Source organism: Juglans microcarpa x Juglans regia, chromosome 8D, assembly GCF_004785595.1.
Source record: "Juglans microcarpa x Juglans regia isolate MS1-56 chromosome 8D, Jm3101_v1.0, whole genome shotgun sequence".
In the NCBI taxonomy this organism is placed as follows: domain Eukaryota; kingdom Viridiplantae; phylum Streptophyta; class Magnoliopsida; order Fagales; family Juglandaceae; genus Juglans; species Juglans microcarpa x Juglans regia.
The window spans coordinates 24,547,258-24,571,069 of record NC_054608.1 but is presented as its reverse complement, the minus strand read 5'-3'; the positions used below and the strand labels follow the sequence as shown (position 1 = coordinate 24,571,069).

Here is a 23,812-nt window from a genome sequence, read left to right as displayed (position 1 = left end):
TATTTTCCTACAAAGTTTTACTTGCCGATGTGATTTCATGGCAAAAGGCTTGTATTGTTTTCCCACGAACAGTTTTTATGTCATCAACCTATTATTTGCCACAATCGTATACCTTGGAAAAATAATTTGTGGGAAAAACCCATATTTGTTATAGTGTGGGATGGAACGGAGACTTGGAGTGTCGAGACAGACAACGTATGGTTACATACCCCGGTTCATGACAATTAATATACAATGCAACCTAGTATGCAACTAGCAGTGTGTAAAAACACAACACTTGATTCTCAAGATTTTGTCTCGTTTTAAAACATCTCCAAGAACTCCAAAAGTTCAAAGATTTCTTCCAATATGCTCATAACACACTCAAACTAACATGCTATGAATCATCAAGCAAACATCACAAAATCAAAAGATCTATCACCAAACTTTCAGCTTCAACACTTATACTCAAAACCGATTGCCTTAAGGTTTGGGTTAATCCTTTGATCCTAAACAAACCATGAAAAAAATCACAAACCAACAATATTACATGGTTTAAAATCATGTCCTTGAGTAGATCCATGCATTAAACTCAAGATTACATTGCCAAAATTAACCCAAAACATAGATCTATTCAAAAACCTCAAATCTGTGACTTAACCGAATCTTTAAAACCAACACCAAAGATATTCAAAGTGACATCATAACATGCAGATCAAAGAATTAGGATAATCATATAAAAATATCAAAGCCATTGGAGCATGATTTCTCATCAAAAGATTAAAGTTTACACAAAACAGAAACTGTTTTACTCCTTCTAGTTTTCAACTTCATAGATCTACGTAAAACTTTCATTAAAAGCTTATAACATGCAACGAATCCTCATTAGCATTTCATATAAGCATGTTAACTATACTATATAAAAAAATCAGACCAAGAGCTTGCCAATAACTTGGTCAAAATCATCAAAATATCATACACTGTCCAGTTTACTGCTAAGGATGACCTTTCCAAACTTATAACAACTTAATCAAATGACCATAAAAATTAACACAAAAGCTTCAAAAAGGGGTAAAAAGTCTTGTGAAGGTAATTTCGTGAGAAAATACTTGCAAAAGCTTCAAAAAGGGAGTGCAAAGTGACTCAAGAAAGTTGTCCGAGAGAACCTTTAGTTTCTCTCCAAGCAAAGTGTTGGAAATGGATGAAATGAAAGGAAATGGACTTGGACACCTTCTTACAAAATTGAGGGGTGATGAGAGGGTTGTGAATGACACTTTAGTAATGGTTGTGTCAGCCAAAACAAGGGGAAAAATCATGGGAAATAGTGAATGGTTTTCAACCAAATTAAGAAGCTTCCTTGTGAAGGGTGGTAGTGAGGCGGCCATGGCCTTCACATCAAGTACACTTTGGGGCAACCTTGGGACTCAATTTGAGGTTTAAAGAGGGTTTGGCTAGAGTTTGGATTGCTATGAAGCTCAAATCTAATTTTTCTCAGTCCAATCAAATTGCTAAGAGTTAAAAGGATTTAATAATGATGTCATAATATGAATTTGAGTGGTTAATAGCATGTGGAAGTGATTTAATCAACTAATTAAACACTATGCTAGAAACCGGATCCATTTAGGATTTGGAAGCAAATTTAGGGTTTGGAGAAACCGTTTAGGGTTTCAATTTCAAACAAATTTTTGAGGTCTTAATTGGATTCTAAGTATTTAGTGTTTCTCTAGGGTTGAAACCCTATTTGGTTTGGAACAAATTGGATGGTCAGATGGAATATGTTTTGCTTAGGTGGCATGATTTCAATGCTTGATTTTCTTCACATTTTTATCTCATGGTTCGTCTTTGTGCCAAGTATTCAATATTATTCACCAAGTGTGCCTAAAATCATGCCAAGTGTCCAAATAAAACTTCTTTAATCTAATTTGGATATTTCACACTATAACTTTGAAAACATTACACTTAGTGCTATTATCGAGCTTACTATTCACTCTGAAAAAGTGAAAGTAAATTTTGCACTGCAAAATCTTAAATATACATACTAATTTTAGGGTTCAAATTTTTTTTATCAAACTTAGACTCTAAAGTACCTCGAAATAATCAAAACGCAATTTCATTCTAAATATTCAAATGAAACCAATGGCGTAGACCGTATTTCATTCAACACTTCTAGGTACCTTAAATTAATAAAATCGTGTTTCTGGCACCGTAATAAATGGCAACACTGATTATGCTGACAGACTAAAACTTACGCGATTGGGCTGATTTGTGAAAACTTTCAGATTTTCACGAGATTTCTAAAGCCTAAAGAAATTTGTCCATTGAATTTCTGTCGGGTTCTAAGAAAAACTCCCCAAACTATAACAGTCCTCTAGAAATCAATGTAGAACTTCTATAGGTTTTATGAACCTCATGAAAACTTTGAGTTTTAACGAATAGATCAATCTCATAGGTTTTAGTCTATCAGCATAGTTAGTGTTGCCACTCACTATAGTGCTAAAGCACGTTTTTATTTATTTGAGATAGTTATAAGTGTCAAAATGCTATATGGTCTGCACCATTAGACTCAGTTGATTATTGAAGATTTTATGTAGCAATAATCTCATCATCAGTTTTCGGATGAAACGCTTGTTCGAAAATGTGTTTTATTTATTTTGATGCACTACGGGGTTGAATTTCCATAAACGAATTGAACAGTTAGTTTAGTATGTATGTTTAGGATTTTTCAATGTAAAGTTTATTTTTCACTTTTTCAAAGTGAATAGTAACGTCAATAGTAGCATCTAATGTAGTGTTTTCAGAATCACAGTGTGGAATGTCCAAATTAGGTTAGAGAAGTTTTATTTGGACACTTGGCAAGATCTTAGCCACACTTGGTGAATAGTATTGGACACTTGGAACCAAGAGGAACCGTGAGATGGATTGTGAAGGAAATCAAGGTGTGAGATCATGCCACCTAAGCAAAATCCTATTCCATCCAACCATCCAAATTGTGTCAAACCAAAGAAAGTTTTAACCTTAGTGAAATCCTAAATGGTTGGAATCCATTTGAAACCCCAAAATTTGGTTGAAATAGAAACCCTAAACGGTTTCCCCAAACCCTAAAGTTGGCCTCAAACCCTATTTGATCTAATTTCTAGCATTGTGTTTAATCACTTGATTAAAACACTTTCACATGGTATTAATTCCTCAAATTCATATCATGACATCTTTATCCAACCATTTAAACCTTCGAAATTTGATTAGGCCAAGAAAAATTTGATTTTGGCTTCATAGCATCTCAAACTATAACCAAATCCTCTTTAAACTCCAAATGAAGCCCACTTGTTTAAGGGCCACAAATTTTGGCCACCTTGGCAAAGCTTATTGAGGAAGTTTCCCCCCAAACATGATAGGTCAACCTTTGCCCTTGATAGTCCCAAATAGTCCCTTGATGTGAGATGAAAATCCACCCCATCACCCCCATCTACACGGGAACAACAACAACCCATTCCCTTCACTATTTTACCTTTTTGTGACCTAACTACCATATCTCAAGATGTCATACATGGCCATACCTCCCTTTTTAGAAGAACTTAAGGCATGCAAGTCAACACTTCTCTCACTTCACCACTTTTCACCCTCATTCTTGGAAAGAAACCCTTAGAAGCTCTCTCGGGTAGATTCCGAAGGCTTTTTACGTTCCATTTTAGGAACCTTTGTAAGTATCTTCTCACAATGATTCTCTCATGATAGTTGTTTGTCTTTGAGTCTAGTTTCATTTGGTATCTTGTTTGTTTCATTTAATGGTCATTTGGTTATCCAAAAGTTGTTTTAACCATGGAAAGGTCAATATGGGTGATAATCAAGATATTGTCTTATATTTTGGAGTTTTTGACCAAGCTAATGGACAAATCGTAGTCCAAAATTTTTATAGATTATTTTAAACATGTTTATATGAATATTTGTGTTGGAGATTAAAGCTTGTGATGAAAGATTTTCTCAGATCTAGAAACTTAGGAACTGGAAGAGGAAAAACGGTTTCTTTTTAAAGAAAGTTTGGATCTTTTGTGGTTTAATCTTACTCCAAGGGTTTTGATATTTTTATTTGATGTTCCTAAGCCTTTGATCTACACGTTAAGATGTTATTTTTAAGGTTTTATTGTTAGTTTCGAAGATATGAACTTTTATGCAAGAGAATACTTGGTTGGCTCAAAAGTTTGATGTTTTCTACTAGGTCCTTGTTTTGTTTTATTTTTAGCTATGTGATTTTAAGTTTAATACTTGGAAGTACTTTAGGACACATTTTTAAGCCACTTTATGTTTTGGTTTGAAGATCTTATCATGGTATGCTTTGGATCTAGTGTTTGGTCAAAGCAAGTTCAAAAAAAGATTTATGCTTTTTGGCCAAGTGTTGGAGCCAAGTACTTCAAGTGAGATTTTGTGATTTTTGGTGACTTCTATGTGTTGATTCAAAGCATGTTAGTTTTTAGGAATGTTTTATGAACATGTTAGAAGAAAGTTTTAGATTTTTGAAAATATTTTGAAATAGGTCAAATCTTGAGATTCAAGAGTTGTATTTTAGTTAAAAAGTTTGGATCTTTTAACAAAAGAGTTTTGTGTTTATGAGAACTATATTTTTGTTGGATGTTTTGAGCATGATTTTAAACTTAGGATATGAGGATCTTCGTTGAAATTTTGTTGGTTTGATTATGAGTTTTGGAGTCGGAAGAAATTGCAACAAAAATCAAGAGATATGGCCTTTGGAAGTTTCAGCTCCATGAGTTTTTGCATAGTTGTGTATGGTTTTAATTTTTCTAAATTTGATATTTGAGTGTAGGACAAAATTTACTTGAAGAATGTGAATTTTGGTATTTTTGAGCTAGGATATGAAATCCTTAAGTTAGGGGTAAAATAATCATTTTCTCACATGCAGAGGGTAAAATGGTAATTTTATTCAGAGTTAGCATTTATTCATGTTTATAATTGTTATTAATTAAGTTTTTAACTTTTAGAATTCCTACTTACAATTTCTCGTGTTTTGTGTTTTGTCCTGTAGAACGAGATGATCACTAGAAGTTAGCTCTTAACTTACTATCAGATTATTGTGTATGTATGATGGGTAATGGAACTACATTTTATGTATGTATTTTATCATATATGTCATACTATGCCATGTCACTTCATGATTATCTGTTACACAATTTACTATGTCACATATTACTTTATGTTACAAGTATATCTTGTTATGTAAAACTATCTGTTACATGTTAGCCATGCCATGTAATGTTTTCTATTACATTTTATGCCAAGTTCTGAAATCTTGTATGTTAAATGTTGTATCATGTTATGAAATGTTGTTGGTTATATGTTATGTCATGTTGCGAAATGTTGTCTGTTATATGTTATATCATGCAATGAAAATGTTTTCTTTCTCATAGTATGTCATGTCTTTCGTCTCACATTCATGTCATGTTACTTTACATCAGGACTGTCTCAAGTACAGTTTGTGTATCTTGGGAACAACCATTCAACTCATGTTAAGTCTGTTTACGTCTATCACGACCCTAAGTGTTAGGATGATGTAATAGCCTAATGGAACTCTTTTGTTCACACTGGAGTGTCAAAACTGGAATGAAATTCCCTTGTTTGACAAGGTACAGATCAACGAGTTGCAAATGAGGCCTAATTAAATGGTCACCAGAGCGGAACAGGCATTGACACCAATGGTCCCACCCACATTTCAATTTCATTTTATAGGAGTTCACTGTTCTGACTCGTAAGGGCCATGTAGCCTCCGATGCCAAAGTTAGTAAATATTCTTAGAGGGTTGTAAATAAGTAAAGGAGTATAGGGATAGGAGACATTTTGAGTACGTGGAATTGGCTATTTATACCGTGGTATCAGAAAGGCATAAAATATTATTTTCCTCCACAAAGTCCATGCCTTCTCTCCTGCGCCTGCTATCGTACCTCCTTTAATGAGGCGTGGCTCTACGCTGATTTCATAAATGTGGCATGTAACTTAGCAATAGTGCCATTAATGCGGTGTGGTTTCCTGACCCTATCCAAGCCATGTGTGTCGTAGATGACCTAACATCAACAGATCAAAGGCTCTCTATATTTTTATCACAGTTTGTGCAGGTCCCTAGACTCTAAAGTTGACCGTGGAATTTCAGGCTTATCAGTCTTGTCGTCCATTCGGCTCCCCTCCTTGGTAGACCCCTTATTCCCTATGCGTGTAGGGACACCCTTGGGCAAGGTTGAATTAGGGCCGAGGTCCAGTGGGCCTTGCCTGACAGGAAAATCCCCTTACAGTCGCATTCAAGCCTAATTTAAGCCTAATCATTCTTTTAAATTGTTTCAAGCTCTTTGCCGTTGGCTTGTAGAAATTAAGCAATTACCGGTGCTAGTTATGAGGATTTCTAGATAAATGCTTGTACCTATTACATTTCAAAATGATTTCCTATTTAACTGAATATATATATATATATAATAAAATATGAAATATGAAGTAAGATGTAAATTAAATAATATCCACTCATTTAGTATTTATAAAGTAGAATTTGAGTTTGATCATATCCAATATTCCAGTGAAATAGAGGGGATGTTGTACATGGATTTGGGAATGAAATGCCCTCAATTTGTTTTGTATTCTTTTTTTCAAATTTTCATGGAGACTGGAAGCCCATTTTCTTCTCATTATATTCTGTTTATGGCGAACTCATAGCCCTTTTTTTGTGTGATACAAACACTGAAAAAATGTTCTCACAATTTAGAAAATCTGGTTCTTTTCAAGAGTACTGGTTTAATTGGGTTAAGCTTGCGAACCCAAGTCTTTCATAATTTCTTTCACTGTTTTATTATCATTTTTAAAAACTTATTTATCATAATTAAGATAAGAGAATATTACTGTTCAGTCGATGTGGCTTTCACATTTTGTACTATTCATGCATGCTCATGACTTTGCATTTTTTAAACTTTTAAATGATAACTGGACATACTATATATTCCACATGTGGTCTTCTTATTGATGATGACATGACAGTCAACAACCATATCAGCATTTCCATTGGGAGAATGACCAAGTGCTGACGAAAGGACCAATTTGATCAAACTTAACCATAACTATAAGTGCTTGTTTTAAATATTTTAAACCAAATGTACCTATTTTGAGAAAGTGAAACGATAGGAACTTAAACATTAATTTTCCCTTAGAATAATATTCTCTAGTGATGATTTAATTAACAACCATTTGTATCAGTGTGCATGGAATCAATAGACCATGGCCGTGTGCATGTTAGTGTGCACAAATGTAAATAAAGAAACAACCCTGAGTGAGTCATCAGGTAAACTTTACAAGTTTCAAATAGATAAATCATATGTAACCTCGTATAAAAAAGTGGACCTACCTTAAAAAGTTGTAGAAAAACTATTATTTATTAGTGGAACCCACTTTTTTGTAAATAACTTATATAAGACTTGTATTATTTGAGACTTGTATCTAGCAGAAAGTAGCTATGGCTATGGCTTAATTTTGATCGATTCAAACAGAAAGCAGCTTCTGATGTCATATTATCACAAGAGAGTAGTATCACGTACCTTCCCATGAATGAATATATAGTCGCATGTGAAGATAGAGTGGTTGCATACAGAAAAGCACAAGAAATTTATATAATTTGTGCATTTTATTATTTTTCTATATATAGTAATTCACTTTTATTTGTTACATTGAGTACCTAGATTATTATTATTATAATTATTATAAAGAGAAGCTGTGAAAGCATGCAATGTGCATGCATGCATAATTCTTGATCAAGTTGAAGGGCAGAAAGTGATCATAATGTAATTAGGTGCAATAAAGAAGGTAAAGGTGCTGTTCGGATCATCAAAAGCATACCTATAAGCTTGAGGGCACTGGTTCTTGAAGATCATGGAATAGTTCGTGGGACGACACGTTTCTGGCTTATCGAAATCGCCAGTGCTGTAGTATTGTGGCTGATTGAACGCTGTGCATACGCTCTTGCATGCGATTACGCTCCCATCCCCGGCTTTCAAATGCAGGTCTGCTGGACAGACCACATTCACATTGGCCAAGCAACTCAAGGTTTGGCAATCACCGGTCCCACCTTCTGTGCTCCTTGAAACAGGTAGGTTGAAGCTGTCGACAAGGCTGACATCGTAAAAGTCTTGCCCACCATTCTCTACTATGTTTATTTCTACCAAAGATGTCAGCGGGACAGCGCCGTTGCCATTGCATGCAACCTGGTCGGAGGCACAATCCACAGTAGCGCAAGAGAACCTTCCCGAGGCGTCTGTGGAGCGACCAGTTCCTGCCCAAAACTGGCCTTTCCAGGGAGCTTGGGTATCCAATGATGTGGATACTTTGGATGCTAACTCAAATCCGGATGTTGATAGTTGATGTTTCTTATCAGCATTTAGGTTTCCTGGCTAGATGGTATTGGGACAGTTGTTTGTGAAAGTTATTCTAGCGGATTGAGCACCAGCAATATTCATAGACGTGAAACATCAATCCAAATAATTCCTTGTCACCATGCATATATGTTGAACATGAAAGCAACATATCCATCTTAGATATATGCAGCAAATGAATTTAGTCAAAGATATACCATTTTTTCTACTAAATCACACATGCATGCGTATCACTATGCATGATACAGGTGCATATATATGCTATAACATTGACATAGTAATCATGTTCTATTACAACATAATTAAACCTACTTATGCAAACAATCAATTTTCATTGGCGTGCCACTTTATGATAGCATGAGTATACCACATGTTCGTTCTTTGACAGCATCTGATAATTATTTATTGTAAAATGTTGAAGAAATTTCGATCGAAACTAATCATCATGATCACGAGGGCATACCAGAGAGGAAAAAGAAAGCCAAGATGAGGCAGGAAACTGAAAGGGTACTCTTCATGATCATTGCTAGATAGATAGGCCAATTGGTAATTTGATGATCTCAATGCATAAATATATATATATATATATATATATATATATATATATATATATATGATGCAGAGGTGGGTGTAGTAGTAGTGGTACGTACTCATGAACATGCGATCCATACTCAACCAACGCCGAGAATTGAGGTCGCGATCGTGACCTTAATGTCTATCGGACGTATACGTTGGGGCTAAGAGAAATTGTAGTAATGTCAAGTCGTCCTGCATTAAGGTGCCAGCCTGCATAGTTGGTTAGTTGCTCAAATTTTTTTTTTTTTTTGATAAACAATTCATGCTATTTTATTCCTCATAAAAATAGAGATTACATCAAGGCATCATGCCAGATGATTTGTGAGACATCTTCAGGAAAAGAGTCCCACCAAATCACTAGCTCATCAATATACCATGACTGTCTTGCCAAACAATGGGCAACTGCATTGGCCATACGACCTTTATGTTGAACTATAACCTTAGGAAATCTGTGTAACATCCGCTTGATCTAAAAAACCAAGTTTCCCCAAATAGACATTGACCCTTGTTCTTTGTTAAGCTCTTGGACCACCAGCAAAGAATCACTCTCCACTTCTAACCCACTGATTCCCAAAGGAAAACAAATTTGGAGGCCTCTCAGTACTGCCAAGAATTCTATCTCGATAGGATCACTCAGCTCATGTTCTGGTTTGCTAGCTGTTAAGATCACCTTCCCACTCTCATCTTGAAGGACCATGCCTACTCCAGATCTGCACTGATCGTGGAATATAGCACCATCAATGTTTAACTTCAAGACTCCTGTAGGTGGAGGTGTCCAGCGACATTGGGGCATCAATCCTTGCTTTTGCTCATTTGTTGCAGATAAGTGTTCTTGGTACAAAGAAAGAGCGTGATCTATTGCTTGTTCTGGAGATAATTTCTTATTCTCATACATGAATTTATTTCTTCTGTACCATAATCCCCAAGCACATAGAACCAAAGTCTCCATCTCTCCAGATTTGTTTCTTCTTACCAACTCTTCCATTACTTGGACAAATTCTCTTTGAAAATGATTGCCCTGCAGAAAACTAAGCTAAAACTGCAGAGGCTCTTTGAAGCTTGTGCAATTGAGAATGGCATGATTTGTATCCTCCACCTCCACCTGACACCATTTACACATTGCATCTGTCACAACCTTCTTGGCTTGTAGATTTTTCAACGATGGTAACCCATTCTTACACACCCTCCAAGCAAATATTTTCACTCTATTAGGAACCTGCAACTTCCAAATTCTTTTCCACATTTTACTTTGCTCCACTCTAAATGACCCTTCACCCGACTGCCTCTCCTCACCAAAAGACGCAAACAATCTGTAGGCACTCTTTACACTAAACAGTCCACTCTTCTCATATGCCCAAACAATACAATCTGGTCTCTGATCAGCAGCAAACATCATATTCAGCACTTCATAAGCTTCCCTTGGTGGTAAGAATCTCCTCACCTTCTCTATATCCCACATATTTGTATTACCATCTATCAATTCAGACACCTTCCAATTCAGCTGAGTTTGAGTAATTGAGTCTAGTACAGGTACCGGTTTATGATTAGGCAACCAATAGTTAGACCATATGTTAATAGCCTTCCCATCTCCTACTCTCCATCTGCACCCTTTTAGTAATAAAGACTTTGCTTCCCAAATACCCCTCCACACATATGAAGGTACTGCTCCTAACTTAGCCTCCATGAAGCTAGAAGAAGAAAAATACCTGGCCTTATATATCTTATGGAGCAGTGAGTCTTCCTCCTTAAGGATTCGCCATCCCTGCTTTGCTAAAAGTGCCATATTAAAACACCTCAAGTCCTTGAAACCCATGCCCCCTTGTGCCTTTGATTCACACAGCTTTCTCCAGCTAATCCACCTAATTCTGTTTTCCTCTTTCTTTTGTCCCCACCAAAACTTTGCTATTAAACTCTCCAACTCAGAACACAAAGAGAAAGGTAGTTTAAAGCAGTTAGTTGCTCAAATTAAGTAGCCAAATTTGACCACTTATTACTTGCTCGAATTTGAATAGTTTGGCACCTTAATTTATTGAAAAAGCCCATCAAAATTTGGCTACATAACTTTTAAGTAGCACGAGTCAAGTTTGAGTTTAGTTTCAAACCTCATCATGAACAACTCATTTATTTATTATATAAGCAGGAATTAGCTTAGATTTGGGCAAGATAGAGAACTTGATTTGCTATTTTTAACAAATAAACTTTGAGAGTATGATCATTAGATAATTTATATATATATATGTCGATGACTATATTTATAAAAATTTGGGTAATATGCATTGTACTAGGAAAATGATTTCCCTAATTATTGTTACATACTTAAGATATTCTAATTATAAAGTTAAATATAATACAATAAAAAAATAACTATGAAGTTATTCAAGTTTATACGTACTTATAATAGTCAATTCGAGTTTATTTTAAATATATAGTATAATAATCGATCGTAATTTTATATTCATGAATGACTTACGTGTGACGGCCCCAGATTTCGCTTGGGATCAAACGGACATCCAAAGTATCGGGACATGCAACACAAGGTTACTTGCCCCTGTTCATGACATATAAGATGCAATATTCCTAATATGCATCTAGCATTATGCAATATTCGCAGCAGATAATTTTTTTTTGGAGCAATACTATGCACCAAACTTATAATATCCCAAATAGTTAAAATATAAACCATGTATACTTAAAAACATCCCCGATTACAATATGGGACTCATAAGACTGTAATCTCAAAACAACGAAGACCTAACTCCATAATTATATTGCCAAAATATACTATTGGATTTGTTCGTTGAGTAACTCGCGTAACTCGACTAACGATGTTGGAATACTATCCAAAGACCTAAGTATGGAGGCTGCAAGCTCCATGTTGCGTCTATGGCGTCTAGTCAACCTCCTCCAGTCTGCCAGCGTCTGCTCCCTACTCTAATCCTGACACATCGCCTACTATTTGAGGGGAATGGTAGTTGGGACTACCATGGTGTCACCAAGTTAATAGGAAATTTCTACACAAGTTAATGATACATGCATGGCAGTAAAAACATGAATGCATAATCAAAGTCATAAGTAAGCATAGCATAACTTGACATATAACATGGCATAAATGACATAACTTGAACTGAAACTGAAACATAACTTGACGTGACATGGCATGTACATGAAGTTAAAACATAACATGGACTAGCAACATAGATGAACGTGAACTTGAAACATAACATGGATTTGGAACATAGCATGAACGTGATCATACATAATTTGAACATGAACTTGAACATACCATAACATAAACATGAACTTGAAATATATTATTGTCTCATGGGGTCACCATCATTGAGGTTACCATGATTGCGTATTCTTATCTCATAGGATTACCATGATTGACATGCACTTGAAACTTGACATGAACGTAAACTTAAACATAACATAACATGAAACATGAATTGAACATGAAATAAATGAATTTGGAAACTTATTTGATGGACTTAATTAATAAAGTAACCATACGGGTGCTACATAGGTCTCCTTGAGTCGTGTCTCCCTGCCGATTACTGTATCACAACATAAGTGTCTATACCAACTGTGAGTGTGTTAAAACGTACTCCACAGTTGTTGTGGCCCCACGTATTTTACGTGTCACAATTTCTATGTCTGACGTAGTGTATGTTCCACAGTTGTTGTGGCCCCACGTATTTTACGTGTCACAATTTCTATGTCTGACGTAGTGTATGTTCCACAGTTGTTGTGGCCCCATGAATTATTTGTGCCAGACTTGCTATGGACACACGTAACATAAAGCATGGCTCCATCGGCGTTAGTGTCTGGTGCGCTCCGGCGACTAGCTAATTAGGCCCCATTCGCAGCCTGTTAACTATAATTCATCAACCTAAGAAATTTCACACCTATTTAGACACTCCAACTTGAACAACGGAGTTCCACTAGGATATTACTCTATCCTAAGGGTTCGTAGGGTTTCCCATCCTAGTTGGTTTTGAAAAGATCGTAGGGGTTCCCATCCCATCAAACTAAGTATCCTGTAATCCTTTAGATCATTTATGATATGCTTATTTAAAAAAAATATTTTATTATATTTTATTTTCACTATAAGAAAAACAGACTTTTGTGACCAATTTATTGCAACCAAAAGACAATTCGCAACCAATTTTAGTTGCAAATAGTCATTTCGCTGGAATTAACTGGTCACAAAAGCCCGTTTTTCTTGTAGTGTTTATTAGAAATCATTATTAATATATTTTCAAGAACTTGCATGCGTAACACACACGTCCACATGAGATCACCCATGCATTTATATTCTCCATGTGAGCTACAGTGGTGCTTTTGGATTCTTCTGAAATGGTCATAGCATTAATGCCGTAATTTCTAGGTCCTTTTGTTTGAACGACCATACCATCCCACCTTATATATATTTTCTCTGCCCTAAATTAATAATGCCCCTAATTTCTGTGTCCTAATTTTGGGCCATATCATGCTACATATAAAAATAGTAATGATATTTGCAGTGATGCACAAGTGTGCATAATCATTTAAAAAAAAATAAATATGGGATAAATAGAAAATAAATAAAATTTTTAATAATGAATCTCACTCTTTTTCAAAAACATCGTGTAACACTTGCACATTTCACGACTGTATCTATCATTACTCAACTTACCACTAGGCGTACCACTCGTGTATTTGAAGTTATTTTTTTCCTTTCAATTTTTTTCCTTCTATTTTTCTTCTAATTTTTTTAATCATTAGGAAACAAATAAAAAAATAAACCACTTCACTAATAGTTACTTTCTTAATCATTAAGTAAGAAACAAAACAAATTAAAATAATAAAACGATAACATTGAGCAGCTCCACTAGCATTTTCCTTGGTCTGAATAATGCATATTAATTGTCTACATTTTGTATTGTTTTCTATATAAATCCAACATCAGCCTCCCTCATATATAAAGTAGGGGTGAACAAGAACTGGTTGGACTAAACGTCGCCGATGGAGACCGGCCGAAGAAAATAGCCAGAATTTATGTCAGCCAGTTCGGTCCCAGTTAGAACCACAAAACCAGCCGATATAATATATAAATATATGTCTAATACAAAATGACACCAATTCACTTGAAATGACGTCGTTTTGTTTTAAAAAGTATGAAAAGAGATTGAAGGAAATGACACCGTTTGGTCTCAAGCAAACAACGTTGTTTCTGGGCTAGGCTTAAGGATCAAATGGATCCTTCCAAGCGCCCCCCCCCCCCCCCTTCTTCTTCTGCCAACTACACTCCTCTCTTAGACTCTCTCATCTACGAACCCCCACGTGTCACAACCAAGGCCCAACACCTCTCTCCTCTCTCATCTCTTTCCCTCTCCTCCGTCTCTCACACCACGCAACATCTCCGTCTGGTGAGTGGTGGCCTTTTTTTCTGCAAGGTTGAATGATGAATCATTGATTATCATTTAAGTATCTTTTTTTTTTTTTTTTTTTGCATTTTCCGATCCTTGTGTTGCTGTGATTGTTGTTGTTGTTGACTTGGTGGATCTGAATCATCTGATGAAATTGTTTGTAAAATCTAAGACTAATTTACAATTATTTATTTGTGTACATACAAATATTGTAAAATTTTTGGAGTGAATTGTTGGGACTGTGAATACTGAACAGTAATCTGAGAGCTATTCCAGAATCCCCCACTATGAGTGTTCTTAATATGTTCGATTTAATATTTATTTTGCATGAAAAAAATTATTATTGTTAAATTATGATATTCTAGTTGTGTTGTAAAAATATTTTGATGTAAATTAAGGAAAGATGAGTGAACTAAAACCTAGATTAGAGTGTTAGACTTGTGATGTTTGCAATGTGTCAAAATAGCTGCTGTGTATTATAATTTATTAATTTTTTATGCACTACGTATAATGTATATGTAATTTTGTAACATTTATGTTTTCTTTTATAAATTAGATGGATTCTTCGTCGACTCTAATTGATATTGATTCAAATGAACCAACCATTCACTTTGGAGATGATTTGAGGGAGACCCAAACATCAAAACTCCCTAGTGCCCCAATGAGTACTACTTGTCCATTAGCTAAGAAAAGGAAAGGAAATGATCCATTGATTGTATGAGACCAATTTAGAAGGTAGATAGTTGTCATGTAGATGATGCAAAGGCTAAATGTAATTATTTTGGCAAACTGTATGCTTGCCACTTAAAGAGAAATGAAACTTCAACAATGCTGACTTCAGTTTTCAGCCCTAATATAAAGTAAGTAACCATTTTGTGTATTTTGTGTTTCTATTATTTTTTTACATATCTATTGGACTCTGGCATGGCTGTAAAACTTATTCTAAATTTCACCGACAATTGTTAAGGCTTTTTTGGGCAACCAAGTATTTTTCAAAATTCTCAATGATTTAAGAATAACTCAAGGACCAGTAGAACATGAGTTTTGAGGGGTGCTCTAACATACTAGTAGTTGAGGTGCATGATTCCGTTGGATCCCTAGAAAAGCTTTCTTATTTGAGTTTTAGGGATGCTTCCACAATGATGATCACTTGGCTTTTTACTTTGTTCATTTACTTATAGCCATTAGTTTGTTTCTTGGATGATTAATTAATTCAAGCGTTGTGCTGCCTTGAAAAGTTTCTTCTATATCCTTATTACAGTAACTATCTGCTAAAAACACTCGCTGAAAAGCCAGAAAACACGCCTTCTCATTCAAAAATTCTCATAAAGTTGGAGAGCGACGTATACATAACAAATAAAAATTATTCGATATGCATGCATAATACATAGTTTGTCATAATGCCTCTGTATTTTGTGCTATTTTCTAAATTCATCATCCAACATTAGAATGATAATATAGTACTAACCCTTGGTTTGTTTATTGGATTATGAATTTAAGTGTTGTGCTAAACAATGGCGGCAAGTATCCTTACAAATTGAAGTGTTTCTTTTCAGTTTTTTTCACCCCACTTTTGCCATAGTTCTTAAGTGGACAGTTGTATATATATATGGTACTGTACACCTTTTTTGGAACATGGTTTATAGTAGTGTGGCAATGTTGCATTAATGACGGTTGTTTTTTTTTTTTTTTTTTCTGTAAAAGGTTTTACTGTTGGGGGTGACTAAGATTGGCTCATCGGCACCTATTTGATATCTCATTTTCATTCTAGATAGATCGAAACATAGAGAGAATACTTCAACTTTTGAGAATTATGATTGTGATCATTATATAAAAGGCAGTTATTGAATTTATTTCGTCTTTATTTAGTTAGCTAGCTTGGGGATAGATCGCTTGGGTTATTGGTTTTGGGCCAAAAAAACTTTTTCCAACATTCTATGATTTAAAGATGGCAACGTACGAGTCCAACCTCAGAAGCCATTTTCAGATGGCAATAGAATAATCAAAATTATCAAAATTATGGACGCAAAAAAAAAATCATAAATTGTGATCCTATTCACGACTGCAAAATCACTGTTCATCCAAAAAATTTAAGTTGATAAGAATAGGTAGATTTAATCATTTATATTCATTTAACACTCTCACTCATATGTAGGTCAAACACCCCCTCAATAAATGAGACAAACACGTAAAAAATTTAATTAAATAGGTAAACTGTAGAGTCAAGAATTGAACTCAAAACTTTTGTTCTGATACCATGTGGAAGTACTACTCGTCTCAAAAGCTGAAGCCTAGATCAGGAAGTGGTAGATTTAATCATTTATATTTATCATTACAAAGATTGGGACGATCATTATATCCAAACAACACAGACGATAGGTTGAAATTGAGTTGACTTTATTATTTAAAAAAATCAATTATATATGTTCAATTGTGTAAGACACATGGTTTAGGTACGTATATAATGTTAAAAATAGAGCCACAATTCGGTACATTATGTGAGAGCATATTATTACAAATAATATAATATTTATTTTTGTACGTGCACCCATATACACGCGCGGTTTTGAGGTTTTGAAGTGTGCGCATTACGTTAATTATATTTTCCGTGTGAACTTTAGATAGAGGGTTATAACTGCTTAATTAATTTTGGATTCTTCTCTCAATTATAAGTCTCCAATGAAATGCACAATCAAACATGTCGATCGAGTTTATCAGGAGGATGGATTGGCTAAAGAAGAGATTAATTCAATTTGCATTCCAAGTTTCTAGGTACGTACAAAGTCTACTTGCATACTTGCATCCTTTTACACAGTTTTAAATTGAAGTCCTACTACTTAATATATATATAAACTTCGAGATTGATACCTATTAGGATTATTCTAATTAATTTCTGGCGTGGGAGAATAGAAAATTTATCACATTAAAATAAATGTTCAAACATCTTTCGATCTCCCCACGCCAATAATATCATTTCAGACTTATTTTTTAAACTATATTTTATTTAAAAAAATAAATAAAAATTTAGTTGTCGTGTTTATTAGCTAAATAAATTAACACTAGTGGGTCATTGGCGGCTTCTTTGTGGCTTTTGATAGGGTGGCTTCCATTCACCAGCAAATATGACAAATTGGATGCATGGAATGGGTCAGGTGTTTTCTAATAGTTTCCTTCCATCTCTTTTAGTTAATTAATCCCCATATATAATCCTTAATTTGAATACAGTACTGTTATGATTGACCTGATGGCTAGCTAGATCACCATGTTTGTTGCTGCCAAGAAGTTGCCGATAAGTTTCTCTTCTTTCTTTTGACCCACTTCTCAGATATTTATGGAGAAATTAAGGAGGTTTCGTTTGAATTTTCACACGAGATGAAAAATTTAAAGTAATTTATAAATAATAGTAAAATTATTTGAGTTAAAATGTTTTATTAGATTTTAGGAAAATAGAGAGAAAAAGTTGAATATATTGAATTGTATGTTTTTTGTATTTTGTTGGGAATTAGTTTGGGGAAGTTGTAATGATTAGATAATAATTATATGAAAAAGTTGAAAATTTAAAAATTTGAATTTGAAAAGTATTTGTGTTTAAATGGTATTGAGATGTTGAGATGAAATGAAATAGGTTGAGACCATCTCAACATCCAAACGAGACCTAAATTGAGACAAATCCACCCAGCCATGGGCATTGGTGTGTGCCATGGATTAGTACTTCAATTGTGTTCCATATTAATTTTCTCCGTCCTTAAGACCAAATTGATCAAGTTAATTAGGACCTACTCAAACATCTTTTTGGGCAAACCAATAATGTTGTTTCAAAGAACATGTATCTCATCATGGATCACCCAATTTAGAGAGAGAACCTCTCCCTTCTCTCTAACAACTCACCCAAAAAACGAAACCAGCTAGAGGGGGTGGGAGCTTCAGCTCCTCCCCCTCCCTCCCTCCCTTCCCTTATGCCCAGAGTTTACTTCCTGTGTTTTTTATTTTTGTTTTGTGAGTTTTTCAGGTCGAATAAGGGAGAAACGCCAATCGGGGATTTTCCTGCGACCAAAAGCCTACACGCGCCCCACCATGGTGTTCCTCAACCGCCGATCTTCCAGACTATCGAACACAGTGCCAATAGGAGCGGCGTGTAGCACACACGCGTGGGTTGAGTGTGAGCACTTGGCTTCCACGCTCCAACGCGAGAAGCCTTCTGCCGACTCCACGCAAGCCGTTTCTGGGGCTAGCGACTCTTGGACTTTCACGTGTCCTTCACGCGCCATTACAAACTCCTTGACCAGTGTTTTGTTTTGTCCAAGTGTTTCTGTTGTGTTTGTAGATCTGCTTAATAGTTTGTCCTATGTATTTTCAGCTTTGTTGTTTGTTTTAGGTAAAAATAAAAAGGAATATGCTATTGGACTTGGTGTCCATAGCAAAAGAGTCCCGCTCGTCCTTCGGAGGAAGGAGGGTGGTTGTCCCTCTCCTCCGTTGGAGGAGGGGGGTCGTTAGCTCTATCTTTACAATGCGCTTTTCTCTCAAACAAATTAGAAAGTTTGTCAGGAGAGATTTTATAGAAGTTAAAACAATGCCCATCATAAGGAAATTTGTGTGCGGGGGGCTCTAGAGTAGATGCTTAGTTTAGGTTGTAGTTCTCTGTATTAATAAGTCATAGTTGTAACTTCGGTTTCATTATATGAAAAGAAGTCCATTTCCATTAAAAAAAAAAGAACATAGAACCCGTACAACTTTTTATCCACTGTAAATCTATTAACATGAATTGCAACTCAAAGCAACTTTGGATGCTAAGATCAGTATCTCAAGTTATCTGTAAATAGTAGTGAAATAGTTATAAGTGTTTTTTTTTATGTGATTTTTATCACTCTTTTATTTATGAAATGTGTTATTTTTTCTTCAATTCTATTGATTTTATTTTATTTGTACATATTTTTATTTATTTTCTTGGGTTTGAAGGAATGAGAAGATTTAGTGCAAAAGGAGAGCATTTTTATACAAAAGAAAAGACTGCAGATCTAGACCAATGAGAGGCAGCGAGATCTAAAGAGTGCTGATGAAATTTGGACGAGGAGACTTCTCCCAAGGGCAGTAAAGAGATTTCTCTCGGTAGGCGAGGAAACTCGCAACCAGCGGGCGTGACCAGAAGGCACTTAGACTTGGCGACAAGGCTCTAAGCAGTTAGATTGGGCAACTAGTCTAACGATCAACTTAAAAGACCAACCTAAACAACATCATGGGCAAAAACTAGAAAAGGTGAGAGGAGTCTTTCATCCTGATCGGTAGTCTTTCCTCTAGGTAGGTGAGGAGAGGGCCGTGTGGTCTTTCTGACCTCCATGCCCATTCATTGTGACCTTAATGCTAGTTATATTCAGCACATACCATTTACCCGGTGGGATAATTGCTCTCGACTGGGATCAATCTGCTGCTGACCACCAAATCCTAATTCTGCAATCAATCTGTTGGCGACCGAACCCTCTCAAACCCCACAATTCAAGTCACATATCACTGAATCTTCCATTTAGATAATCTCATTATTCTTGGGATAATTCCTTTTATGTTAACATTTATCTTTATAAACTATTTTCCAGATCTTTAGACTAAATTGTAGCCACAGTTATCTTGTTTCCAGATTTGAATTTCGACATCTACTCAATCCTGTCTTATGAGATGAATAGGGAGAGTTCTGAATCGGAGTCGAATTTTTTTATGTTTTAGAGTCTGAGTCTGAGTTTAGAGTTTCAGAATTTATTCTTTAAGTGTTCTTTTAAGAAGACAGAACTGGAGGTCAAAGGCGAGAGCCACATTCCTCATCAACCGACTTCAACGGAGAACATCAGTTTTATTCTTTTTCTTTTCAATTCTATTATGAACTAATTCTATTTTCTAGAGTATTGATGTAGCATAGCATTGAACACAGTTTATATTCCAAGTTATTTTATTTTCAATATTTCCATGATTGAGTGTTTATTTCTTGTTTTAATGCTTACAATTTTCTAACTAATTATTGTTCGATCTTTTAGATTGCAATGAGTCCAATAGATGATTTGTGATTAAAGCTATGCTACAATGATAATTTGGATGGAAAAGGAGATGGCCCGCTATTGGTTGTTTCCCTTCTTTTAAATTCCAACAAATCTGGATTCCACATGAATCTTTTTTTTTTAATTGTGTTAAAAAAGCTTGGGAAGATGATGATATCAATGATAAGGGGTTGTTTAGACTGGTTTGATCCAATAATTAGTTTTATGATTTTATTTCACTCGTTTGGCCACTTGAACTCGGATCGCCTTTATGTAGAATCATATCGGTTTTAATCAACTCAAGCCCTTCCTCCAGCTCCTGTATAATAATAGGTGGTCTTGCACCTGATTTGGGGTTATTGGGTGCAGGAGATTTGTGTTAGAAATGCTTACATGTCGCGATGTTAGTGGCTGGTGTGAAAATAGGTTTCAAACCCATCCAGCTGGGAGCTTTTCTCTTATAAAAAACTTATACGTTACACTTTAATTACTCATGTTTAATTACACTTTAATTACTTCCACTTATGTGTAAATTGGCCGTCCAAACATCAACTCTTAGCTCATAATTAACTGACAATTTAAAGTAAGTTGCCTCAAGAAGTTTCAAGCTATCATTCTTTTTAACACTGACACACTTGTCTACTATTTTCTTTTCTACTGTAAGCACGAGTAACGATAGATATTATGTGCATGCATTAAATTTGGATTAATTTTTGATATATAAATTTGGAATATTAAAAACTAAATTATTATAAACATAATTTTAGATACAAATATATTTATCAGTTACCAAGGACTTTTACTTTGGGTACTTCTTTATCAATTTCCAGACTTGGGAACAACATCTGTGCTAAAACCGAGTAAAGTCAATTGCACCTTTCTTTGACCCACTTTCTATAATTATTTATTTTAGATTAGTGCTCTATAATTGGACCTTCTGGTAAATAGAAATCGCGCACACTGAGAGAGCATGACTTCTTCTTCCATGGCTTTTGATCAATTAGGAGCTTATTCTTCTTCTCCATCCTCTTCATCTCCTTCCATCCGTCCATGGACTCATCATGTATTCTTGAGTTTTAGAGGTGAAGATGTTGCCATAACTTTATTTCTCATCTATACCAAGCTTTGAATCAAAGGGGAATCAATACTTACATAGACAACAATCTTGGAAGAAGGGAAGAGATTTCACCTGCACTTTTCAAAACTATTGAAGGGTCAATGATTTCTATCATATAAAAACTATGTAGAATCTAGATGGTGCATAGAGGAGCTATTGAAGATTCTTGATTGCAAGGACACAATGAAACAAATTGTTCTACAAATTTTTTACAACATAGATCCATCGAAAGTACGGCATCAAAAAAGAATTTTTGGAGAATCCTTCGATAAACTTGGAGATAGGCTCAAGGATAACGCAAATATTCTGGAATGGAAGGTAGCTGTGAAAAGAGTAGCCGATTTTTCTGGTTTCCCATTAGCGAACTTCCGGTAAGCTTTGCCTATATGTAATTTCTCATGTGTATGAGCATATGATGCTATATTTGAGATATTTATGAGGAAAATTGAGACAAATATTCTAGGATCTAACATCAGGAAACTGGTGATGGATCTAAAATACCATACAAAAGGAAAACGATTTGATATTTATGATTATTGTTGGCGTTGAATAATTATAAATTTATATGCAAAACATAATCAAATTTTAGAAATCCTTTTTGATTCAAGGATTTAATATCTACTACTACTACTACTACCACGTTGTTTCACATGACTTGTAGTCTCAATTCGTTTCTAGATATAAAAACTCACAAATACCCTTAAATTATAAGTTCTAGATTAAGTTTGTTATGAAACATTCAGACTAAGGAAGGAGAAAAGCTACCGGCCTTAATTTACACTGTAACCTACAGCTGTCACATTGTTATGGAGAGAAAAAAAAATGAAAAACAATATATATTTTAACTTAATTATATTCATATATCATTTATTGTGAAAAGTCTAACAATTTCAATTTGTCTTCTCTTTAATATTGATAGGAAAGAGTCGTAATTTTCCCAAGAAATCATTCAGTGGGTGGACTTGAGAATGATAAACCAAACACCTCTAAGCATTGCCAAGTATCGAATTGGGATAAAGTCTCGCATACGAGATATTTTTCGGCATTTAAGTATTGAAAAGAATGATATTATACGCATTGTAGAGATATTTGGAACATGTGGAATTGGTAAGACAACTATTTCAAAAGCTATCTACAATCAAGTTTCTTCTCAATTTGAAGGAAGTCGTTTCTTAAAAGCCGTTAGAGAAACTTCAAAACAAGCAGGAGGTCTAATTAAGTTGCAAAATACCATTCTTTACGAGTATATATATATATGTGTGTATATATATATATATATATAAGATCTTTTGAGTAAAATTGACAATGAAATTAATGCATTTGTATGTGAGTATATATAAATATAGTTTCTAGGATTAATTTCCTTTTTTTTCATGCCTAGCTAGCTAGGTATATGTATAAGAGTACTAGATATATAATATGCGAAATGAAGGGATTAGGCGAACTATTACAATTAATGCATTTATTTGTATTCCTTCCTTCTTTACAACTGAAATATATTCTTATTCGTAAAAGACTATTAATATAACTCTTGCAATTACCGAACCATGGAGAATTTAATGCTTTAATTTTCTGGCACATGCATCATCATCTAACCAGGGAACAGACCGAATTGAAGGCATGCTGATAGATTTACCTAAAGAAGACTTGATATGCTCGAGGTCAGAGGCATTCTCGAAGATGAAAAACCTAAGATATTTCATAAATCATAATGCACGCTTCTCTGAGGCTCCTAGTTATCTTTCTAATGCGTTAAGAGTGCTTAATTAGAACATATATCCGTCGCAGTCATTGCCATATAATTTTCATGGAAAGAAACTGGTTGATTGCAGGTACTACCATTATCTCCAATTTTGGTTTACAGAATTTCCAGAACATGACCAAAATGGATTTGTCTTTTTGTGAATTTCTGACAAAAATCCTCGATCTTTCTCGGATTCCAAATTTAGAGTGGTTGGATTTTGCTAAGGTTCATGCTTCTATTGGATCCCTTAATAAGCTTGTGCATCTCTTGTAACAGCCCGCTAGAAATTCATTGGTGGAATTTCTATTGACTTTAGGAATCAAGTAAAAATCCCATAAGTTTTTACGAATCGACCAATTGCATAGGTTTTAATCTGTCAACATAGTCAGTGTTATCACTCACTATGGTGCTAGAAATATGAGTTTTATTTATTTGAGGTGGTTAGAAGTGTCAGGATGCATTATGGTCTACGCCATTAGACTCAGTGGATTATTTAGGATTTTATAGCGTTATAAGTTTATTTTCATATTTTCGGACGAAACACCTGTTTGAAACTATAA

At 34.9% G+C, this 23,812-nt stretch overlaps 1 long non-coding RNA gene and 1 pseudogene across 1 annotated transcript; one reads left to right on the top strand and one right to left on the bottom strand.

Moving 5' to 3' along the window:
• Positions 1-541: 541 nt before the first annotated feature.
• LOC121242011 lies at positions 542-23,514 on the top strand. Its single transcript, XR_005935875.1, has 3 exons — positions 542-552; positions 3,986-3,995; positions 23,108-23,514. It is a non-coding gene; the product is annotated as an uncharacterized LOC121242011 (long non-coding RNA).
• Positions 7,637-8,940, bottom strand: LOC121242009 (annotated as a pseudogene).
• Positions 23,515-23,812: the final 298 nt, after the last annotated feature.